At 38.4% G+C, this 25,085-nt stretch overlaps 1 protein-coding gene across 4 annotated transcripts in view; it reads left to right on the forward strand.

The window, feature by feature from the left end:
* CACNA2D1 (calcium voltage-gated channel auxiliary subunit alpha2delta 1) overlaps window positions 1-25,085 on the forward strand; it is a 1,206,813-nt gene that overhangs the window by 682,439 nt on the left and 499,289 nt on the right. The gene's annotated exons all lie outside the window — the stretch shown is intronic.

Raw genomic sequence — 25,085 nt, forward strand, 5'->3', positions numbered from 1 at the left:
GTCTAACTCACATCACTGCCAAAGCCAATTATTGGGCTTTTATCAGTCTTGTATCATCCACCTATGCATCAATGCTCACCCCAGTGTCTGAGTGCAGCAGTCACGTGTTACTGCTGTGATGTCACTGCTGCAGCAGTATCAATAAAGAATGCTGGTTAGCAGCAGAGAAGCAGTGATGAAGGGGCAGAGCCTAAGAAATGATAACTTACCCTTTCCCCCATATATAGAGTTAACAATTGTTGGGGGCTTAAATTGGACATATGACTATTTCTATTTTATTATGTTAAATGACTAGATATAGTAGCTCTCATCACTAATGTTTCCTTTTTGTACTAGCATATGGACTTAATGAAGACAGACACACACAGACATTTCTATACATACTGCATGGACCCACATATATCAGTATTAATACACCCAATTACATCATATATACATTGCAGTGAATATAAACTCATATTGCACACTCAAATCACCCTCTTGAGTTTAGATTCTGTATACGATGATGTGACTTCTTCCTGCAGATTAGTCCCCTTCATTGGTAGTAGTTTCTGAATCTCCTCACCAGTAGTATGACATCCTGAGGAATGATGACTAAGCACCCTGATACAGCAGCCAGTGTGCTCATGGATGTCCTTGCTTTTTGCAGTCAGGACACCTAAACAGCAGTTACACATCATGGAACATCAGAACACATGGTAGGGTATTGTGCTGATGTATATAGCGAGCCTCATTGAATTACATGCAGATTGGGACCATAGGGAATCTGAGTGAAGTATCATCAGCCCAAGCTAAAAGGACTGTTTATTGGCTCGGTTGGCCAATATCTGATCCAGTACAATGATCCTGCTCTGCAAGTAACTCCATCATTATGATGAGTGCTGTAATCTGTGTTCCAGCCAAGGAATGTCAAAACTCTTTCTAAATGACTGTTTATTTGTTGCAAAAATCTTGGAATCAAATTAAAAAATATGCTATGAGAATAACGCCCTCTTCTTCTTGCCACCTTAGGCATGTGCTTTCATCTGCCTTACTATAAATATGGCCCTGAATAGGGTAGGATTGTCTTGTTACAATGGAGTTTCTCTTTAGAGTTTGCCAGCAATAATTTCAAACCACTATTAAAAAACTAAAATATTATATTACACATGCCTTTTGTAAGGGTTTAAACGTTGCAAAATCTTATTCCCACTCTGCATGAAAAATCTGTAGCATGTCGGTTTGTGTTGTGGATCCTCACTGCAAGTTTCACCTTTTGTAACGGTGTAAGTTGAAGGAAATTTACAGAATTTTCACAATAAAGTCCATACAATCTGGCACCACTTTTGCTACCGAAGATTTTACAGTGGATTTGCCACTAGGTACCTGTATATTGTGAAAGTTTCTGTGAAAAAGAGAATGTTTTTCAACCAGTGGAGTTTCTCATTTACTACTCACAGGATTTGTCATAGAATAGGTGTTAGAAAATTACCAATTCTTACTACTGAGACCTCAATGATCATAAGTATTGTATGGGAAATCCCTGTGACCTATTCATGGTGAATAGGAATTTTATAGCCCAGTGGTTAAATACTAACTACATTTTGAGACTAGTTAACTGACTGGATCAACATTTTCTGTTATGCATCATTTGTCCAGTGAGCATTCAATTTCCTTTAATGTAATAAAATATGAGAAATCTGAAAATATTGCAGTGATACCAATTGAATATGGATTGGATATCTGATCCAAAAAGTATACCAGCTGTCGCATCCTTTCTGCACAAAAAAACATACAGATTCACACTTCTAAAATAAGAAATAAGTGTGAATGTAGCCTAACACAGAATAATTAGTATGAATATGGTTAAACTTCAAGCCAAGTGGAATATTCCAGCAAATAAAACTAAAGAATATTAGTCATAATTGTTCAGTGGAGAAGTCAGCTAGTTGTATTTGGTCATATCAGCAAATTTCAAAATTAGGTTTCATGAAATGTGTGCAGTATTTTCCTCCCTTTTGAACTCCAAAAAATTGATTCAGTAGACCAGCATTTAATGTTTGACATATTTCATCTAAATATCACTTATAAACTAATATACTGAAGTCCTAATAGTTATTCTTATAGGGTCACTTATAGAGGTCTTGTTGCAGGGTGTGATCAAGTATTTTATTGTAAAAATCAATAGCAGTGAAAAAAATCTCAAAATATAAAAAAAAATTTTATTAGGCTTGCTGGATTTTTACAAGCGCCAAGTCACTCCAAAAGTCAGGTCAAAACTTTCAGAAGCCAAGCTCCAAATTAGGCCAGTACCATAATTTTATAACACAGATCCCATATACCGCTATACAGGATAACGAAGAGATCCCAAATGTAGTAAAAACAATTTTTATTTCAAGTGAAATTAAAATACATCTAAAAAAGCAAAATGCCGTTTTAGGGGACGCTATAGCATGTAATTACAATTATACAGCAATAAGACACCTATATTAATATCACATATATCAAAAATTGCCTGCTAGCATATGGAGCCAGATGGTAACACTGATTACTAGCATAAGGGAGTGCCTTGTAAACTAAAAGGTCCAACGGTAAACTGAAGGCTGGCAATGAAAATAATACAGACCCACGAGTAAGGTAACACTGACAGATCCTATAGGGAGAAGGGAAATCCCCCAGCCCTTAACCATCAGAGTGAGGGGACACCACGTGCACCAGCATACACTGGTAAATGTTTATTTAGGATAATATACCTTGGACTTGGATGCTAGCAGGCAATTTTTGATATATGTACACCAATTTGGCAACGATTTGGATGTGTAGTGCATGTGAGATTGGTAGCTCATTTGAGCATTTGTTATTTTCTGTGCGTCTCTCTGTACACACATGACTATTGTACTCCTGTTTAATAATATTAATTATATTTACTGTTTATATTATTATGGAAGCTTGGATTACAGCGTTACTTACATGTCTTAAGGAGTGATATTAATATAGGTGTCTTATTGCTGTATAATTGCAATTACGTGCTCTAGCGTCCCCTAAAACGGCATTTTGCTTTTTTAGATGTATTTTGATTTCACTTGAAATAAAAATTGTTTTTACTACATTTGGGATCTCTTCGTTATCCTGTATAGTGGTATATGGGATCTGTGTTACATCCTTATGTGAAGTGCCCTCAGTAATTAACATAGGACATTGGTTTATTATTCAGTACCATAATTTGTAAATCAGAGCAGTGATGAGTACATTGATTTGTATAAAATCAGCCAACATCGATTTTTGAGGATTCTTTTGAGGCTGAGTTAAAATAGTAGTTAAAAAAACGATACTCACCTTTCCTCATCTGTTATTACACCACTTCAACTACCTCCACCACCATTAAAGTTTCCTGTTCTTTTGTACTTCGGTCACTCAACTCATTTCATTCTGGTGCGTAGATAATTCTGGGAGTTGTGACTGGCCCCATGAAGTCACAAGGATAGGTGCACATTATTATTGTTATTACTATTTATTTAAATAGCACCATTGAGTCCATGGTGCTGTACATGAGAAGGGGTTACATAAAAATTACGGATATCACTTACAATAAACAAGTTAACAATCACACTGATACAGAGGGGAGATGACCCTGCCCTTGCATGCTTACATTCTACAGGATGGTGGGGAAGGAGACAGTAGGTTGGGGGGTTGCAGCAGCTCTGGTGTTGGTGAGGCAGTAGCTCTGGTAGTGGTGAGGAGGCAGCGGGATGATTGCAGGCTGTAAGCCTTCCTAAAGAGGTGGGTTTTCAGGTTCTATCTGAAGGATCCGAATGTGGGTGACAATCGGATATGTTGGGGCAAAGAATTCCAGAGGATGGGTGATATTCGGGAGAAGTCTGGTGGGCAATTGGGTGAGGAGGTCTTGGGAGGACCGGAGATTACATGAGGGAAGATATCGGGAGATTAGTTCAGAGATATATGGAGGGGACAGGTTATAGATGGCCTTATAGGTCAGTATTAGTAATTTGAACTGGATACATTGAGGGAATGGGGTCAGCCAGTGACGAGATTTGCAGAGGGGAGAAGTGGAGAAGTAATGAGGAGAGAGATGAATTAGTGGAGCAGCAGAGTTAAGGATGGACTGGAGAGGTGCGAGGGTGTTAGCAGAGAGGCCAGAGAAAAGGATGTTGCAGTAGTCGAGGCAGGAGATGATGAGGGCATGTACAAGCATTTTAGTAGATTGAGAGTTGAGGAAAGGATGGATTCTGGAAATATTTTTCAGCTTGAGGCGACAGGAGGTGGAAAGATCATCCGTCATATGATGAAACAATGGAAGACTGGGGAGCTATGGCAAAGGGTGTGTAAAGATATAGGAGGAAAAATGAATAATGTTTTTTTTTCTCTCTTCATGACACTTGGTGAAGTTTCAATTTTTATTGAGACCAAATTGAATCTACCGGTCGTATTTAAGTGAATATGCAAGACATCTCAGGACTAAGATTACAAAAAGAGCTACTGTACATATTTTTTTTTCTTTTGTAATATTGCTTTTCACCTTATGCCACTGGGCAAGATGGAACCTTGGTATGATGGGACTCAACTCCTGTGAGACATCAGGTCATCTGTGAGACATCAGGTCAATTCAAAGGAATCTATCACTCGATTCATGCTGCCCTAAAAGAGGGCCACATGACTCAAATCCTGGCTGCATGATTGCAGCTAAAGGGCCTTTTACACATAGCGATATCACTGGTGATATCGCTAAAGTGTCACTGATTTTGTGACGCAACAGCAATATCGCTAGTAATCTCACTACATGTAACACTTACCTCCGACTGCCCCCCCGCTGGATATCGCTGATAGAGCGAGATCGTCCTGGTCCATTTCTCATCGTCGGCTTCCTGCTGGCGCCGACGACCGTCGCATGGACGTGGGCGGAAGTTGTCATCATCGCTGCGTGTGACAGGTAAGTGAGGACCACCGAGCATCGCTGCGTCGCTGGTGAGATCTGCCTGTTTGGCAGCTCACTAGCGACCATTTAGCGATGCACAAGCGATCCTGACCGGGTCGTATCGAATCGTTGTCGGGATCGCTGGTGCATCGCTAAATGTAATGGGACCTTGTGTATGTCTTTTATGAAATGCTGCAAAAAGACCTAGAAACTTGATTCTCCGGTCAGTATGATTACAAAAATACCAGACTTTTTTGTTGCTGTTGTTTTTGCTTGAATTAAGTGGTGTCAAAAAATCAAAAGTTTAAACACAATTGGCTTTGTTATCGTTATTTTCAGAGAACCATAACAATTATTTTTATCTGTCAATGAGTCTGTGTAAAGGCTTGTTTTATTGTGTATCAAGCTGTTGATTTTATTGATACCATTTTGGGGTAGAGAAGACATGTTGATTGCTACTTACTGTATTTTCTCCGGGAATTGTGGTGCCCAGAAAAACACAATTCTGACAATTTGATATTTTTGTCCTTTACAGATTAATTAAATTTATACTTTTATAGACCAGCCATTTTTTTTTTTTTACAGCTGAGGCAATGTCATTTCTATATATTTTGCTAATTTCTATATTTTTAATTGGGGGAAAAGATGGCTTGATTCAACATTTTATACAATTGTCTTTTTTTTCCTCTTACTTTTTAGTCCTCTGAGAGGATTTGAATCAATGATCAATTGATCACTTATACTGTAGTGAACTATTGTATTGCAGTATATAATGTAAATTATGCTTTCCTATTCATCTCAGTCTGCGGCTGAGGTGCCTGGGTGCTATGGTAACCCATCCATGTCACTCTTGTCTGAATGACCTGTTTCTCCTTCCTGAGATCTAATGTTAGGCGTTGGGTTCTGCAGCAGCACAGCAGGAATCCAGAGCCTCACATTCTGCGGTCTCCCATTCCCCATCGACCGCAGAGGAGCTTGCTCAGCAGCCCCGTCGTACCAGATGCTCTGCTCAGACCTGCTCTGTGGGTCTGGCTGTTGCTGCCACCTTTGGGCCAGCAATAGCAATGCAGGCTGTTCAGCATCAAACCACTCCAGAGGCTAAGTCCTTCTGTCGCTCCACTGAGCATGCTCACGAGACGATCTCCCATTGGAGATCAGGAGTCACATACCCAGGTCCTTCTCTAGGTCTGATTGGTCCATCTCAGGGATCTGAAAGCTTCTGGCAGGTCCCGGCTTTAAAAGGTTTGCATGGCCGCTCGGCCATGCGCTAGTATAGACTCTAGTTGCTGCCTGTGTGAATGATGATGGATGCATGAACCTGCGAATGAATCATTAAGATTCCCCTCCCTCTGATATTACGTGTGTGGATAGGGACTTAGTCTTAGAGTCAGCGCCAGTCAGTGGCGCGCTACAGACCACAGTGCATATCTCCACAGAACTAGCGTCCGACAGTGCGCCCTCTCCTGGGCATTGTCATGTAGCGGCGGTGTCAGTCGCCACGCTGCAGTCAGCAGCACTTGTCAGCGTCCGCGGTAGCGACGCTGCATGCGCGGTAGGTCTAGACGGACACTGACCCTGTGTCTTGGGCCCTAGTCCTGTGACCATATACCGTGCGTGCATTGCGCTGAGACCTGTGAGTCCAACAGGCTTGGTATTAATGTTTACTGCTTTGGCGCCTCTGTGAATCAACAGAGTATGCCCAGCGCACACCGGGTGACGTTCAACCCACGTGCGATTTACCACCATATTGAGTGTCAGCCATTACCTAGCAGCAGAGTAACACCTTCTGCACGGTGGACCCCGGGCGGCGAACGCACTTATTATTTAGTGTGTTCCGCCATCCCTAACATCTTGCTCAGTCTAGTTCTCAAAATGTCAACAGGACTTGACTGCGCATGCGCCACTTCAGGAGCAACAGATCCTGTGCGAGTTCTCACGTAGGGAAGACAGGTCACTCAGACAAGAGGGCAAACACCTGTACTTCCAGATCATTCACATAAAATTTGGAAAATCAATTACTCAGGAATGGGGAAAAAAGGATTGAAAAAAACAAAGGTATGGAATTAATTTTGATTAGAGTGACCTAGCACAGATTAGATTATTTGGGGTTACTAATACCTGGTGACAGGTTCCCTTTGAAGGGGTTTCCCTCACAAACAAAAGTTGATTTTAGTCAATAGATCTTGGAATAATAATACGTTCCACCATTGGATATGTTTAAATAAAATGTTCCTGTGCTGAGATAACCTTGTAAATGTGCCCCTGCTGTGTACTGCGTAAAGGCCATGTCTGACCATACAGAAACTTGTCATACCACATCTCTGGGGCAGGGGGGAAGCAAAAGAGTATACAGATATTACAGCAGCTATTACAGCCTGGGATCACAGCTGATTCTTTTTGTGGGGTAAAACATTTCCCTGCCTGTTTTTAAACATTGCTATGCTTCAAAGAATCGTTTGTGATCCTCTTCTTTAATGTCTGTATACTGTTCACCCCCCTTCCCAGGAGCTGTGGTATGATCAGACCATGTTCCTGCACGATCAGACACACTCTTTACACAATATAGAATTAATCTTCAGCTCACCTGGTCCAGCCTGCCCAGTCCTCCTTTCCATGATCTCGGTGCACGGAAGGAATCCATCCCCATCTGGGAGAAAATTCTTGGTGAAAAAAAAACTTTTGCAGTTCCAGCACACGAGGTAGGAAAATTAAAAAAAGCCTTTATTTAGTCCATCATTAAAAACTACAATACCAAATGTAATAAAAGCATGTGTAGGCTTATGCGTTTCGGATCATATTTGACCCTTAATCATAGCATAAAATACTGGATAAATGTAGCACTTATCAAGGAAAAGCAACCAAAGAAGGCTGCCTTGGGTAACACCCACCAGAATCAGCTGTAATACCACCATCACTAATTCAAGGTTAGCAATAGTACCTCACTGGATTAACCCTATGATGCATCCATCTTATACAAACATGTTACAATGTGAATTCTCACTTAGTGATAATCTAATGGTTTAGTCACCAGCTGATTCTGGTGGGTGTTACCCAAGGCAGCCTTCTTTGGTTGCTTTTCCTTGATAAGTGCTACATTTATCCAGTATTTTATGCCATGATTAAGATTCAAATATGATCCGAAACGCGTAAGCCTACACATGCTTTTATTACATTTGGTATTGTAATTTTTAATGATGGACTAAATAAAGGCTTTTTTTAATTTTCCTATATCGTGTGCTGGAACTGCAAAAGTTTATTTTTTTACACTCTTTACACAGTACACAGCAGGGACACGTTTATAAGATTATCTCAGCATAGGATCATTTAGTTTAAACACATCCAGTTGTGGATATTATTATTCGAAGATCTATTGATTCAAATCAACTTTTGTTCGTGCGAAAACCCCTCTAATTTAAAAAATATATTGTAATTCTGAATGCCTGTCCCTATGCATTCGATTATAGGCTTGACTCATACTATTCCAAGCTATTCAAATTCATTTAGATTTTCCCAAACTTCACATATTCTAGCCAATCAGAATTTTTGATGATTCTGTTTACCTGAATCCATTTTGCTAGAATTGTATGGGTTGAACCAGAGTTTAAAGCACAATGACTAGCCCCTCAGCTACCCTCTTCAACTGTCCCTGCCAAAGTAGCTCACTATAAAGTCAACGGGAAACTGGTGAGGAGCTACAGTGACAGGAACTCGTGACGGGCTATTTGAGTATGAATATTTATTGTTTTTGTACATTCCCGGCCCATCTGTTTATTATGCTTTAAAAGTCAGGAGACCTCAGAATATAACAAATGGCTTTTTTTAGTGGCAATCAGGACTCATTCGGTTCCATGAAAATCAAATTTTCTGGGCGATTTTATGCGAATCTGCTGAATTTGAATTTTGGCAGATTTGCTCATTTCTAATCCAACGTTCACTGATCATTATAAATGAGTCTATAATCCTATAATAAATATGCTCCTAAATAGTACGGATGCTATAATTGCAAGGTCACCCACAGAAGTCATTATATTAATAAATGCGCTTGGCAATAACTTTTTACTTTTCAGTTATTAGTTGAAATTATGATGGTGACAACTCTTAAATGCACTTTATAATTGCTGAGCAAAGTGAATATATGCTGCTATGTTAATGAGATTTCCCGATAAATGTAATATGCTATTTAAGCATTATTAAAATACCAAATGTCTCTAAAAGTAAGCAAATTCTGTTTTATTATGCACTGTAAATCTGTCCTGAGATCTGTTTACATTACTGATGCTGACATTTATAGTAGGGAGCTTAAGGTCGTATTTATCGCTTATTTGACCTCTATGAACAATTTTGGTTATATTTTTTAGACAATACCTAAATCACTTAGATGGCTGCAGACCACACTTGTCTTTATATATTATCAAGTGTAAATAGTGAAAACTTAATTTAAAATCACAGCATAAATAGAGGTAGAGGGTCTTTTTCTGGAAAAAGAGCAGAATTACTTGGTACTATAAAATTAAAATATTGATACCTAATTTAGCTTTTTCATGGAAGAACTTTTTTAGAGATTTATGCATTTCATGTTTTTTTTTTGAGTCTCTATAGTAGCATTCAACACACTGGTGTCAGACAAGTGGGCATTATTTTTTAGAGAAAAATAATAGAATTGATTACTGAAAATCAACTTGCCCAATAGTTCTCTCTCCCAACATCATTTGTTGGAGAGAGTAGAGCTGATTGTCTTGTCCCACCAAAAAAGACTGGTTTGTTTGACATTTCTCTAATGTATATGGGGGCGTTTACTCTCTGAGCATAGACATGGTATCATATTCTTTTACATAAAAAAACACATCTGTTATTGTAAAACTGTATATTCTTGAGCTCCCATTATACATTGCCCTAGATAGGGCTGCACAGTGAGTATGCCTGGCTTGGCCTATGTACCAATATACAACTATACAACAGTGTACAGCAGCTTGGCTTCCCAAGTTGTGTAAGAATGCCACTTAAGGCATAAATTGGATGATTCACATATTTTCATATATTTGACTCTCCATTTTCAAATCTGAAATTGTATTTTAAGCAAACTTACTAAGATATTATGTTGAAAATAAAGAGATCATCATCTGAATGCCTGTTGTATGGCCTAACACTGCAAAAGTATTCTTAAGGCCCCGTCACACTAAGCGAGATCGCTAGCGATATCTCTTAAGCGTCACCAATTTTGTGACGCAGCAGCGATATTGCTAGCGATATCGCGATGTGTGATACTTGCCTCCAACTGGCTCCCCTGCTGGCTATCACTGATCACGCGAGAACGTCCTGGACCGTTTCTCATCAGCCGCTTCCTGCTGGCACCGACGAGCGACGCGTGGACGCGGGCGGGAGGACGTCTTCATAGCCGCGTCTAACAGGTAAGTAACAACCGCCGACACATCGCTGTTGAGATCTGCCTGTTTGGCAGCGCACTAGCGACCATTTAGCGATGCACCAGAGATCCTGACTGGGTCGTATCGTGGTCGGGATCGCTGGTGCATCGCTAAATGTGACGGGACCCTTAGAATAATTGTGTTGAGAAAGGAAAATTAGGCAACACCACTGGATTTGTTACTAAATAAACAAGGAGTAATTATGCAGAAGGAGAAGAGATAAAATTCTACAGCTACACTATATTAAAAAATACTGGAAGTTAAAGGGATTTTCTGAAACTAAAGCCCAATCAGCGATACCGGCAGGGGGGTCGGTTGCTGATAGGTGTCACATATAGCGAGATCGCTGCTGAGTCACAACTTTTGTGACGCAACAGCAATCTCACCAGCGAGATCGCTCTGTGTGACACCTATCAGCGACCGACCCCCTGCCGGTATCGCTGATCGTTGTTGGAAATCTTTGGATTTTTTTTGATCGCTAGTCTCCCGCTGGCCAGCACGCATCGCTGCGTGTGACAGGTGGGAGACCAGCAATCAGCACGCTGGTAACTAAAGTAAACGCGGGGTTTCTAAGCATCGTGTGGTGTTTAGAAACCCTCTGTGTACCTTAGTTACCAGTGCGCTGATGCAGGGAGCTGGTAACCAAGGTACACATCGGGTTTCTATGTGACGCGCGCTGCTTAGAAACCCGATGTGTACCTTAGTTACCAGCTCCCTGCATCAGCACGCTGGTAACTAACGTACACAGCGATGCGCCCGCTCGGCATCGCTGGTGCTGATCGCTGGTGAAGCTGCCTGTTTGGCAGCTCACCAGCAATCATGTAGCGACACACCAGTGGTCCTGACAATTTGATATCGTTGTTGGGATCGCTGGTGAGTCGCTATGTGTGACGGGGCCCTAACATTTATTTTGATCCTGAATGTCTGTCTATTTAATGTAATAATCTTATCTCTTTTCTAAGATACTTTGATTAAAAATTCCATTTTGTTTTGTTCCCTCAGTTTTCTATCTATGATATATATGTTTTTACCTACTTCCTGTTTGACGATGTTTTGTTTAAGAACCCCAATGCATGCTGAGATACTCAATCGAAACATCATCAGGAGGTAGAGGGTATGATCATTGTCGCAGCCTCTGCCCCCATCCTGAAACGGTGACATCAGTAATATCCTTTTCGGGGACTGTGCTAGTCCTTGCTTTGCTGAGCATGTGTTGCTTGTAATTCTGACATATGCTGAGTAGGATCTTGTCACTGTGCAATATTCTTTTAATGCACAGTGACAGTGCGCTCACTCACTGGTTCCAATGAGAAGTGATGACCCGGCAAGAGAACACACTGTCAGTGTACAATGTAAAGAGAAAGCTGAGCAAGCAGAGACCAGCCCTGCCCCCACAAGTGATGTCAAGACCCTAAAGTGCAGAAATGATGTGGAGTATACTAGTAGCAATGCCTTACAATACCAAAAGTATACCATGTATAGTACAAATATAATGAATGCCTCTACAGTGCCTAAATAACAGATATGTCACCTATAGCAATACTTACCTCTTTCCTTTTCAATCATTAACCAAGAGTGGAAAAAATAGTTGTATTGTTTTCACGTGATATGACAGACAACCCTCTAAGTTAACATAAAATTGTTATCCATGTTGTCAAAAAATCCATCTTAAAATCCTGTTTTATTTTAATTAAGAAAGTTCACAAAGCATATCCTTAGTGGCATCTCTAATTTAGAATTGTTTAAGCGTCTAATATTCTAATGAGTTTTATCTTGTCAATTGCTTTGAAATTATCTCGGTATTCATGAATGTGTTATCCAAAATATAATTTTGTATACACACATAATTATCAGCAATTAGTTGAAAGCATATTCATTATGTGATGCCCTACTTACATGTCTCTTAGTTTATAAATTTTTGCTTTAATCTTTTGATTCTAATTTCCGCAAAGACATTAGATCAAGCACAATATATTTTCTTTCCGAAAAAAAAATTAGTACTAAAGCCATATTAAGATGTGTATCATTGGTGAGTAAACCAGATAAATGAGTGATTCAGTACATTAACGGTCATTCGAGCTATATTAGTTATTTTACTATATAACTATGTTTAAGTGTGGTACATTTAGAATTAAAGCTTATTTCGATTGACGTCTGTGCTATCAAAAACTTCCAATATGAAAACTGTACAAATTCAGTGCCGACATGTTTGCAGTGCATGGTAAATTTTATAAATTGTGCAATGCTAGCAACAAAGGTACAATAGGCAGGTGGTAAGTGATGCAAAGTAAAATAGAACACCACAAATGTAATTTGCTAGCTTTTCTTACAGTGTCCTATTAAATAGATTTATGACAAATATTGCATTTTTTTATACAACTGAAATTTCTTGAACTTTAAGCTCCTGCTTTTTAAATGCTCGACTCACAGATGTGGCAGTCGTCATCTTGATAGCTGTAGCACTGGTATGGTGTAGACTGCCTCTGATAATGACTGCCCATTAAGAGAACTTATCATTACGATTCATGCTACCGAACCATGGTCAGCTTGAATTGGAGCCTGGCTGTCCGATTCTCGCCAGGTATGTTGTACTCTGAAACATTGTGATGTTTCAAATAATGCATAGTTTTGATAGCTAATCAGGGACTATAGAGATACCTTACCTGTTTGGTGACAATCTTGGCCTGCTTCTTTTTGCTCCATTTGATTGACAGGTTACTCCCATATATGTACATAGGGAGAGACTTGTCAATCAACTGGAGTGTGATGGGTACAGACCTGCCAGGAACATCATTGGACTGATCATATCTCTCCCTATAGTCTCTGCCTGTGTTTCTTCTTAAAAGCTGGAACGTTTAAGAGTATTACGGCCAAGGCTGCAATGATGGAGCCAGGTTCTGATTCACGTTGCTCGTGGTTTGAATCTAATGGTAGGTTCCATTTAAATTGGAATAGAATTGACTGCAGTAAGCAAATGGCTTAAACAACAAAGCGAGCTATGTCCATAAAAATAGTGGGCTGTCCATCATGGTGGTACTGGTTGCATCGTTATTAAGTCTCTGTGTCACTTTTTCTGACATGTCCATATGTACATAGAAGATAAGACTTCATAGCAGTGTTTTTGAGGAGCATTCAGTACCTTAAAGGGGTTGTCCGTTCTGATAAGAAAAGTCTGCAGTCATATACAAAGTAACTGCAGACTTTTCATTTTAGAATGGACAACCCCTTTAAGGTTGTGGGAGAAATAATCTAATATGTCTCCAAAAAAAGATTAGAGGCATGTGAAGCTACAGTAGAGATGTCATCCTTTTATTTTAGCCTGTTTATGGCTCCTTACAGAACAGATTCTTGATACAGTATGACCATGTACATTTCTTCTTAAAAGCCCAATTTCTAAGCAGTTTATATTTCCAGAGGTATTTTTCATGGTTTAGTCCCCAGTTTCAATCTCTAAATAATTTCCTGCCGGTTTAGTAAATAAAGGAACACATAGATTTCATTTGGCGGGCTATACTTGTTACCTGCTCACTGGCCTTTGAAACATTTCTATTGAATTAAGGTCAGACAATACTTGTCTACTTTTTTTGATTATTGAATTTCAGCGTTGTCTGAGTCCTCGGCAGCAGAACTACTAATGTGTTTGCCCTTTTAGAAACCACTTCAGAACTAGTTCCTATGGTTACAGCTTAGCCATCTTCCTAATTCTCTGGTTCTCCAAACTACATGACTTAGAATATTTCAGATACTTTTCCTATTCAACCCATAAAATTGCATTAGCTAAGCTATATGTGTACCATGGTGACCCATGTAGTGTTGAATAAAAAGATGTCAGAGTATTATTCAGTGGCAGACCCCACAGAGGAATATGGCCTCCACAGGCTGACTCATGCAGGGAAAATGAACCTCCTTTTTCTATATAAAGAAGAAATCATCTACTCTGTTTTTAATCACGTAATTTCATAGAGAAAAGAGATAAGTAAAATGAGCAATTGTAAATACAGAGTGCTACAGTGGCATAGAAAAGTTTGGGCACCCCTAGTCGAATTTACTATTATTGTGAACAGTTAAACAAGTTGAAGCTGTAATTATCTATAAAAGGCCTAAAGAGGACACTTTTCCTTTGTATTTTAGGAAAAAAAAATGTATATTGTCATTTTTTTACAATTTAAAAATTCCGAAAAGGAAAATGGACCAATTGCAAAAGTTTGGGCACTCTTGGAGATTTGTGTGCTCAGATAAAGTTGACCAAGGTTTCAGACCATAATTATCCTGTTAGACTCTTGGCTTGTTCATTTTCATCATTAGGAAAGTCCACATTATGCAAATTTCCCAGCTTTATAAATAAACAGCCTCCTCTAAGATTGTGCCAAAAAGAGCAGCCATAGGTTAAAAATGTGACATCTTTAACTTTAGGCCTTTTAGAAATCATTTCATCTTCAACTTGCTAAACTATTCAAAATAGCAGTAATTTTGACCAGGGGTGCCCAAACGTTTACATGCCACTGTAAATATTATGATGACTGCAATGTATTAAGAGAGTTGCAGTTTTGATAACAAAAGCACTCCTATCATTTTAAACACATAAAACAAGAATCTTTGTTAGTTAGTTTTATCAGATAAATTTGCTTCTTTCACCTTCTGGATTGGTCTTTCACTTTCAATTCAGGTTTAAAATCTGTCTTGGGAGAATACCATTTTTTTCCCCCAGTTTTAGTATAGGAGATGACAATAGGTGCTTTTAAAATCTTATAGAGCAGGGAGGTGGTAGGAAGATCTAGACATTCTGCTGTAAGTTCTCCTTAAAAGATAGTTATACTATAGTTTTCAATATAATTTTATGTGCATCAACTGCCATCTCCTATCTCAGTAATGACAAAATCTGTATTCACTGAAGACAGATTTTATTAATGAATTAATAATTTTAAGTAAGAATGGTCAGTTCATGAGGAGAAAGAAGCACATTTCTCTAATAAGATATATTACAAAGTTTCCTATTTTCACGTAAACTATTGATTTATGAAAAATAAAAAATAAAACGTCAGTTATTTTATCATGTGTACTTACACTTTCACAAGAAAATTATTATCATTTTTTGCTGATAATCTACAATACGACCACACGATGTATATACAGGAGTGAGCATCATAGAATATACATTGCTCACTCCCTCATTGAAGACAATACCCAAGCAGCAGAAGGATGCAGCTTAGTTTAGCAAAAATGACAGACTTTGGGCAGATTGTAGCTGCGGATTGTCAACAAAATTTGCTAATAGAGTGAATTGTGGTAAATAAAAATGAATATCTTTCAAATATATTTTAGAATCTACCATATTTTTTGGACTATAAGGCTGGTTTCACACTTGCGTTTTTTTTCGCGGTATTTTAGCGCTAAATAGCGCATGCGTTTTTTTTTCCTATACTTTGCATGGGATGCGCTTATGTGCGCATACACATGCGTTTGTACGCGTTTTTCCGCGCATGCGTTTTTTTGCGGTATGCGCTCGGGTGCACAAAATGCATCCTGTTGCATTTTTTGGGCGTCCGACTTGCCTCAAAAAAACGCATGCGCGCGCAATGGTTTGGGTTAGTGTGAGGGGCCACCTAATGTTTGGAAAAAACGCAAACGCGGTAAAAACGCACTAAAAACGCATACAAACGCATAAAAACGCTGCATTTTTTTCATGCATGCTCATAAAAATGCTTGAAAAAAACGCAGCAGTTGTATGCTTTTGTATGCGTTTTTTCAATGCGTTTTTTTGCGGGAAAAACGCGCTCCAAAAAAAAGCAAGTGTGAAATTAGCCTAAGACACACTTTTCCCCCCAAAATTTGGGGAAAAAAGGGCATGCGTCTTATTGTCGATATGTACTTACAATTAGCGTGGTGGCAGCAGGGCGATGATCTCACACCCATCCCAGGCTGGTGTGGCAGGTTTGGCGGTGCTCGCCGGTGCTGGGGCTCCAGCGACATTTTCTGAAAACCCGGAGCCCCTACACTTCCATTGTTTTGATGCTGTGACCTCCGGGAAAATGGCATGGGCATATTGAGATCTCGGCAACAATGCTAAAATACCCCCTGTGACCCTTCTCCACCAGCACTGCTGATCCCCCCCAAGGTAAGCTGAATTCAGACTGTAAGATGGACCCCCATTTGGTGCATTAATTTTTTCCCCCATTTTCCTTCTGAAAATTTGGAGTGCATCTTATGGTCCGGTGCATCTTATAGTCCAAAAAATACGGCAATTCCTATTAAATTCCAAGATTCTGCTTACTGTCTGGTCATAAATTGGAATATTTTACTCACTATGAATAACTATTCTTTCAGAAGTACTATTACTGAGTGGATCAATTCATGAGACTTTCACCTAGGGTACAGATCTGTGGTGCCTGTCAGCTAGATGGGTGCTCCGCGAATTTTTGACTTTCCAGCATCTGATTTGCCAAGGCTGGCTTGATGTCATCTGAGCGACGTGACACACACATTACGTTGTGTAGACTCTGGCTAATGAAAAGCCGTGCTGGGGTTGCCGGAAGGTTAGAGATTCACAGATCTCCCATCTACCTGTCTGGAGCCACTGACCTGGATGCTGGATCGGAGTTCCCCAAATCAATCTGTTCGTCTACTAATATGAGTGATTACAATCTATGTTGCAATGTGAAATATGTTGATACTATCATATTATTAAGACTTATTTAAGAAAAATCACTTAGTATAACCTAATTTATTTTAACAAATAGCTTTGCTCATTTATGTCAGGTAACTTACAGTAATTTTGGCAAAATATATAATTTTTGTGTGTAATATGATTTATAATGAAACTTTTTATTACAGACTTGGCCATAAAGCCATATGGAGTTATTAAACATACTAAAATATAAATGTGGTTATTTGCCAATTAGAAGCCCAGCAACTGCTGTTGCTTAGTAACAAACCCAGCATTAGCGGCAATCTGTCTCCAACCAAAATGGAATAATTGCAAAGGCACATCCTTTAAACAAGGAGTATGACCCAGAACTGATAAGGTTACTATAATAATGTGTCGCACGCCCATTTATCTTACTTTCTCCTGACCTGTTCCTTATATTGTAATGATTTATTTCTCATTTGCAGTAAGTTGTGAGGTTGAGTGGTTTTACTAGTACTGACCCAATGGAATAAGGGTCAAAACATCTGTTTCTTTCTTTAGACGAAAAATCTTAACTTTTTTTGCACACTGAAGGTTTAGTTTTAGTACACAGCATTGTAGCTGTATCAAGCAAATTTTTATTACACTTATTAGGCATAAATGTTGATAGATTTGTATTTTACAGGTAAAATGCTTATCTGACAAAATGTTGATAATCAGCAGTATATGTTCTTAGTCCTGTAGCAGCCTACCAGCTTCCTTGCGGCAAAATAAAAGAAAAAGGTTTGTCAAAATAAGATAAGGCATAATAGGGTCATCGTAACTGCTCTTTGTCAATAAATAGGGAGCTAAGAAACATTTACCTTTACTGTATTTATACACCAATACATTCTATAGCATACAGTAGGTGAATAAGTGTGCCAATTGTTGACATAAATCTGTTAAAATCAAATCTCCTTTGCCAATGATCATGAATTTAAACCAACATTGCCCATTGCAAAAATTCAATCACATGGAAAAAGTGTCCACTTCAAAGTTTTGTCCAGTCTGTTTAGATGGTTCCTTACCAAAGTCTGGAGGAAATGGTTAGGAAATATTTTTAGACCTCACTTTGACATGGTCACGATGAAAAATGGTTATTACATTGAAATCATAAATCTCTTTGTCCTTATGTATGTAAAATGGGATATTTGGAGTTTCTATGCACTAAAACTATATGGTATAATCTAGACTTTAACCTAGACAGTTGTGATGAGGAATACAGATAGCAATCAAATTTGTGTCAAATTTTTAGGAAGCCGCTGAACCTGGTGAAATTGAACAATTGGTGATTTGCTTTGTGTCAATCCTCTAAAATGGCTGCCTCCATTTTACACTTTTTAGAAGGTTACTTAAGCCAGAGAATGCACATGTGACCTCGAACATGGCCGGGCAGGTTTCCGCGTATTGCCTTGTAGTTATCATGTCACATGGGAAAACACAGTCAATCAGAAGAGACAATCATAGCCTGTATAAAGGGCGAAGCAGGGATTGCAGCAGCCATTTTGTGGTGAATCTGAATAGTGAAAGGACATCAAAGTTCACAGCTGAGCCATCGAGATAAGGAGTAAAAGCAATGAGCCAGTAATACATTTCTACAGACAGTGTATGTTATAGCACAGCAGAGAAGATTAGTGTATAATGTGTGAAGGAAAAAAGAATACTGAGGTTAAATAGATAGGGAGAAACATGTAGGAGAACTGGCAATGACTGATCACAATGGTTATAGTACTGCTGTTACTGCTGCAATTCAATTCCTATCTTTTTCCATTCTTATGCAGAAGCTGGGAACCAATATTGCTGAAAGAACTCTGTTACTGCCTGACAAAGTGTGCATCCCTCAAATTGCTGATTTTTTCAATTTATGTTATATTAAATTAGTTTCACATACATACATTCAACATCACTACTGTAGTCTGTTGCCACTGATGTTTATTGGGCATCCGTATACATAGTATTTCTTGATCAGTCCTTTTTGGAAAGGGAGGAATTATGTTCAAAGATACAGAAGAGAAGTAAAAGAAAGATTTTGACTTTCATGCTCCATATCTTCCCATCCACTACTGCTTCAAACGTGAGACTACAATGGTTTTATAGACAATAATCTTGACTATCTCATACATAAATTTGACTGTTCCTCTTTTCTTCATGGCTGATCCTTGAACCATACCAGTGACCTCCCTCTTGGGAATTGACCTAAGAACACATTGAACTGTTAGGGAATGTGAAAACAGGTTGTATTTTGTAGTATACAGGAAGAAAAATATTTTTACACCACCGGGAGCAAAACAGTAACAATGCAGTGCCATGACAAGAATCTGCATAACTAATCTTGTGCAAAATAGTTGCAAGTCAAATTTATGTATGAGATGGCCAATATGATTGTCTATAAAATGATGGTAGCCTAACATTCAAAGGAGTAGTGGATGATGAGATTTGGAGCCTGAAAGTCAAAACTTCAAAACATTGTTATCCTTTTGCTCGTCAGTGTAGATGAGTTTTGAGATTAGTGCAATCTCTGTTACAATACGATTTTTACACTGCAACATCTACTAGCTATTATCTGTATGAAATCAGTTTTAATGTTGCCAAGACATGTGGTAGTTATTAATACTTATTACCTTTAACACAGTCATTAGTTTTCAGCTGCAAGTAGTCGTGCTCCAACCAAGATGCTCGTAAAGAAAAAAGACTAAGTCTAAGTTCAAACGATAAGTATTTAATGCATATTCTCCACTGTATATTTTTTTGTGCAAAAAATGTTGCATGTTACAGTTCCAGCATACTGTATGAGATTTATATAAATCTCATACCCACTGGATTCTTTTTTTACACTGCAAGAGCTGACCTAAGATGCAATTTTGAAATCTGACCCATGTCAATTTCTCTTGCGATAAATATATTGTTTTCAGATTTTCTAAACACAGATTTGAATAAGATGAGAAAAATAAACAGATCAAAATATGTATGGGTTTTATTGCATTTACACAGTGGAAACGCACTAAAAATGCATGTAATCTGCTTATGACTTTATCAGTAAAGTTTTATGAAAAGTATTATTTCAAAAATGACATAACCAAACAGGGACAAAAACCAGAGCTGAAAAAAACATGATAAAAATGCATGAGAAATATGCACTTAAAAATGCAATAAATAGATGCAAGCAACTTAAGTTAGCTAATTTGTGAAAACTGCTGCAAAAATCCACAGCATAAAAAACAAAAAATTCTCAGCTTGAGAATTTAGCCCAAGAGATAAAGATGGGTGAGTCTGCTAAAATGGAAATTTAGCGTATTTTATACTTGATTTTGGCAGGTAAATTTGATTTCAATATGAATCAAATTTGCTATTTAAAGACATGTTTTATGCGTTTAGGTCTCTTGGAGTGCCCTGAGTAGTCTCGAAAGCTTGCAATTTGTTAGCATCTTTTCAGTTAGCCATTAAAACATATCAACCACTGAGGACTCTCAATTCTAAATTTTTTTTAGGTCTCTTGGGACCCCAAAGCATAGTAAATATAGGGTCAAAAAAGCAAAAACACTTCAACCGGTGCTCTAGCCATATGCACTTTTAAGATGTCTTACTTACAGTATATAATATACCAAGAAGCAAACATATGATACTTGAATATACAACCAAAGAATATCACATTTGCTTATGTTTTGCCTTATGACCAAAGCTTTTAAAACCTGACCACATCACTCGCTCCATGTCAACAATACTTCAGATGATATCAAATTCTTATCTACAGTAAGTCGTTAATTTAGGATAAAATTGAGGTTTGGATGTAGATCTTTTCTGGGTGAGGGCTTATTCTGCTGTTTCATCCTTCCCAAGTTATCATAGATAAAATAAGACCGTGTCTAGTTTTGGAATAAGACCATATAGAAAGATAGCTGAAGTGCTCTAGAGAGAGTTAGTTTTCATTGTTAGCACATAGTTACTTTCATGGTACAAGATTAGAAAATGCTTGTTTGTCATGTAATCATACAGTATATCGCTAAAGTTTACACACAGGGATCATTTTTATATTAAATTAAAATGACTTCTCGCCTGTTTCCGTTATGAGTCTTCTATCTTTGTGTGGGTTTAACATGAGCTTCCAAAAAGCTTTGAAATTCAAACTGTAGTAAAAATTATCACAGAGAAAAAGTGGCCTTGCTACCAATAGATACCCCCTGTGACTTTCAAAAGAATAATAAAACATAAAATGGTAATAAAATTGTTTGCCAAGGACCTGCAATACTACTGTTCAATAGACGTATTCAAAAGTGAAGGTGAATAAAATTCCTAAAACTGTAGTCACTTCCTGTCATCCTTCATAACATAGTAGACTGTGACAGCCACCATTACATGATTATTAATGCTATTTAGAGTATCGATGCTTACATTTGTTGTGTTTTCTCTGTATTGTATAGCTCTAATGGCTGCTTTATTTAATAGTAACTACAATATGATACATCTATACATCTACTTACAAGTCGATCCAATCTGTTCAAGTACATGGAGTACTCATTACAAGCAATCACTCCATGTGTTTAAAAAAAATCCAAAAAATAGCATAAATCACACTTGGTGTGATAAAGCCAGGCGTCATTTTAGTTTTTAAATAAAGGTTCCCTAAGCTTCAGGGTGTTGACCTATTATGTACACTTGTTAGACCATTCTCTATACAGCTAATGCTAGACAATTATATTTGAAAAAGGGGCAATCCTGTTAAAGTTAATGATTAACTATTAATGTACCTGTCTAGGATCACAATTTATTTGTGCACTTTAAAATGTTCCAGTTGACATCTGAATAAAGTACTTTGCGCGCACACACACACACACACACACACACACACAAACACACTCATATATACATGCACACAAATATGTGCACTCACACAAACAAACACACAGGTACACATACACACCACACTATGGCTAAAAATGAACAAGACAAATGAAATATAATGTTTTGAAGGAACATATTATATAAGCCTTGTACTAAGGAATACATACAGGAGCAGACTTTGGAGAATTAATTCACAGAACTTCGGTCCATCAGGCAGGTCAGTAATCTGATCCCTGGATGGGAGGCATGCGAATCTCCTTATCTCCCCAAAATACCAGATCCTTTTTTGATAAGTCAAGCTGGTGCAATGTTATACATTTGATGTAACATGAGTAGTGTGAGTCAGATAAAGCTTATATAGAGCTGTGAATAGCAAGAGGTAAGGAGATTTGCAGTCCTCCAGTCAGGTGGTCACAGCATACTGACCTGTTAAATGGACCGGAGTCCTGTAAATCGATTCTCTATACAGTTGTGCTCAAAAGTTTATATACCCCGGCAGAATTACCACCAGAACTTTTTCTCCGCTCATGGTTAGTGGTTGGGTGGAGCCATTTATTGTCAAACTGCTGTGTTTTCTCTTTCTAAATCATAATGACAACCCAAAACATCCAAATGACCCTGATCAAAAGTTTGCATACCCATTTCTTAATACAGTGTATTACCCCCTCTAAGTTGTTTGTGGTATTTGTGGATGAGGTTGAGGTTCTTTATTTTCTGAGATGATAAAGCTGCCCACTCTTCTTGGCAAGAAGCCTCAAGTTTCTGTAAATTCCTAGGCTGTTTAGCATGAACTGTGCACTTGAGATCTCCCCAGGGTGGCTCAATGATAGTGAGGTCAGGAGACTGAGATGGCCACTCTAGAACCTTCACTTTGTTCTGCTGTAGCCAATGACAGGTCGACTTGGCCTTGTGTTTTGGATCATTGTCATGTTGGAACATACAAGTACATCCCATGCGCAGCTTCCAGGCTGATGATTGCAAATTTGTCTCCAATATTTGCAGATAATGTGCTGCACTCATCTTAACTTCAATTTTGACCAAGTTTCCTGTGCCTTTGTAGCTCACACCTCTCCAAACATCAGCGATCCACCTTTGTGCTTTACCATAGGAATGGTGTTCTTTCATCATAAGCCTTTTTGACCTCTCTCTAAATGTAACATTTATGGTTGTGGCCAAAAAGTTCAATTTTGGTCTCATCACTCCAATTTACCTTGTTCCAGAAGTTTTGAGGCTTTTCTCTGCTATTTTGCATATTGTAGGTGAGATACTTTGTGGCATATGCACAGTAATGGCTTTCTTCTGACGACTCGACCATGCAGCCCATTTTTCTTCAAGTGCTTCCTTATTGAGCATCTTGAAACAGCCACACTGCTAGTTTTAAGAGAGTCCAGTATTTCAGCTTATGTTATTTGTGGGTTTTTCTTTGTATCCAGAACAATTTTCCTGGCAGTTGAGGACCAAATTTTTGTTGGTCTACCTGACCATGGTTTTGTTTTTACAGAGCCCTTGATTTTACATTTGTTAATCACAGTTTGAACTGTGCTGACTGGCATTATCAATTACTTGGATACCTTTTAGTATCCCTTCCTGAATTATACAGTTAAACTAACTTTTCCAGTAGATCCTTTGACAATTATTTTGCTTCCCCATGACTCATAATCCAGAAATGTCAGTGGCTTGATGAAAGATGCAAGAGTCTATCTGGATTCCAGAAACTCACTCAGCTTTTATGCATACACACTGTTTACAAGCAAACAGATCACAGATGAGGATGTTACCTTTAGTAGCCAATAAAACCCATTTATGTCAACTTCTGTGCATGTTATCAGGCCAAAAATCACCAGGGTATGTGAACTTTTAATCAGGGACATTTGGATGTTTCTGGTTGTTGTAAGAAAAAGTCCTTACTGAGAGCTGGAAGAGCCAGGAAAAAGATGCAGATGATCCTCTTATCAAGCTTGGTTGAAGTTTATTAGGAGATACATGGCAGAAGAGGTACAGAAATCAGTTGAGATGAAGCATGCAGGCACAAAATAGGAATCCAGACGGGCGAAGATTCGCTGAGAAGTCTGGCGATGGAAAGGCCCTGTGCTAAATTATGGGTGCCTTTTTATACATAATACAAACAGAGAAAGCTGCATTGTGTTTACATGATAATTCTAGAGAAACATGTGGTTTAGAACAAAGAATATAATGACATAATACAAATACATTAAGGTTTCCCCAAACATTAAAACCCATAAGTCATTGTTATCTATAGCTACTGTCCTCAATCTTATCAATGCTTCCAGCCTAAATCCATAAATTCATGCATTTGACATTTTAATGAGTTTGTTCTCTACCAACACTATCACGTATACACACACTGACCATGTATTTGTTAACCCTATTCCCCTATTGATCCAATTTTCCTTTATGCACGTCTGCCAAGTTTGCTAGGAGACATGATCTCATTTTACATCCTCCATCTACTCTTTCAAAGTATATCTTATTAGTTCTATTGTAAAAGTTGAATCTGTTGGTTTCTATCTTTCACAATATGGCTGCCTGGTTCATCATGGCCGCTCATTATATTATGGCTGACCATTAGGGTGACCGCAAAAAATCGATGTCGGAATTTTGTCCGTCTGGACCCCACAAAACGATTCCCCTTTCCAGATATTGAGAGAGCCAAAATTTGAGCTCGATCAAACGACGTTAACCCGTGCCGCTCGTCGCTCAAAGTTTGAAAAAATCCAAATTGAGGTATTTTAAGATTTAGGTATTTTGCATAGTCTGTTAGACTATAAAGAATGTGACAACAACATTGCAGAAATAGCCCTGACCAAATTTTCGAACCATTTGTGGTATTTGAATGCAGAGTTGATGGGATTATCGTTTTTTGATCCCACCATTACAGACAATGAAAAGTTGTTAATGGCTAATAAATTGCTCAGTAGCACAGATGAACCATCAGAGCACGCTAGGGTTGTAAATCCAAAAGTTAGGAAAGAAAAATTAAAAGAGGTAGGAAGTAACCGACTTTAACGACCTTCTGACAAAAGATGAAGAACAAAAGCAATATGTCCTGCAAGTTGTAAGCAAATGCCGAGCATTATATTCTGACGTTTCAAAAACTACTTTAACAAAAGCTCTAGAATAGATTAGATAACTATGTAAAATTATCAACTCATGTAGGTTAGCGTGCTCTGATGGTTCGTCTGTGCTACTGAGCAATTTATTAGCCATTAACAACTTTTCATTGTCT

The sequence above is a fragment of the Dendrobates tinctorius genome, unplaced genomic scaffold, assembly GCF_039654945.1.
Source record: "Dendrobates tinctorius isolate UK_male_01 unplaced genomic scaffold, ASM3965494v1 ptg000174l, whole genome shotgun sequence".
Taxonomy (NCBI): domain Eukaryota; kingdom Metazoa; phylum Chordata; class Amphibia; order Anura; family Dendrobatidae; genus Dendrobates; species Dendrobates tinctorius.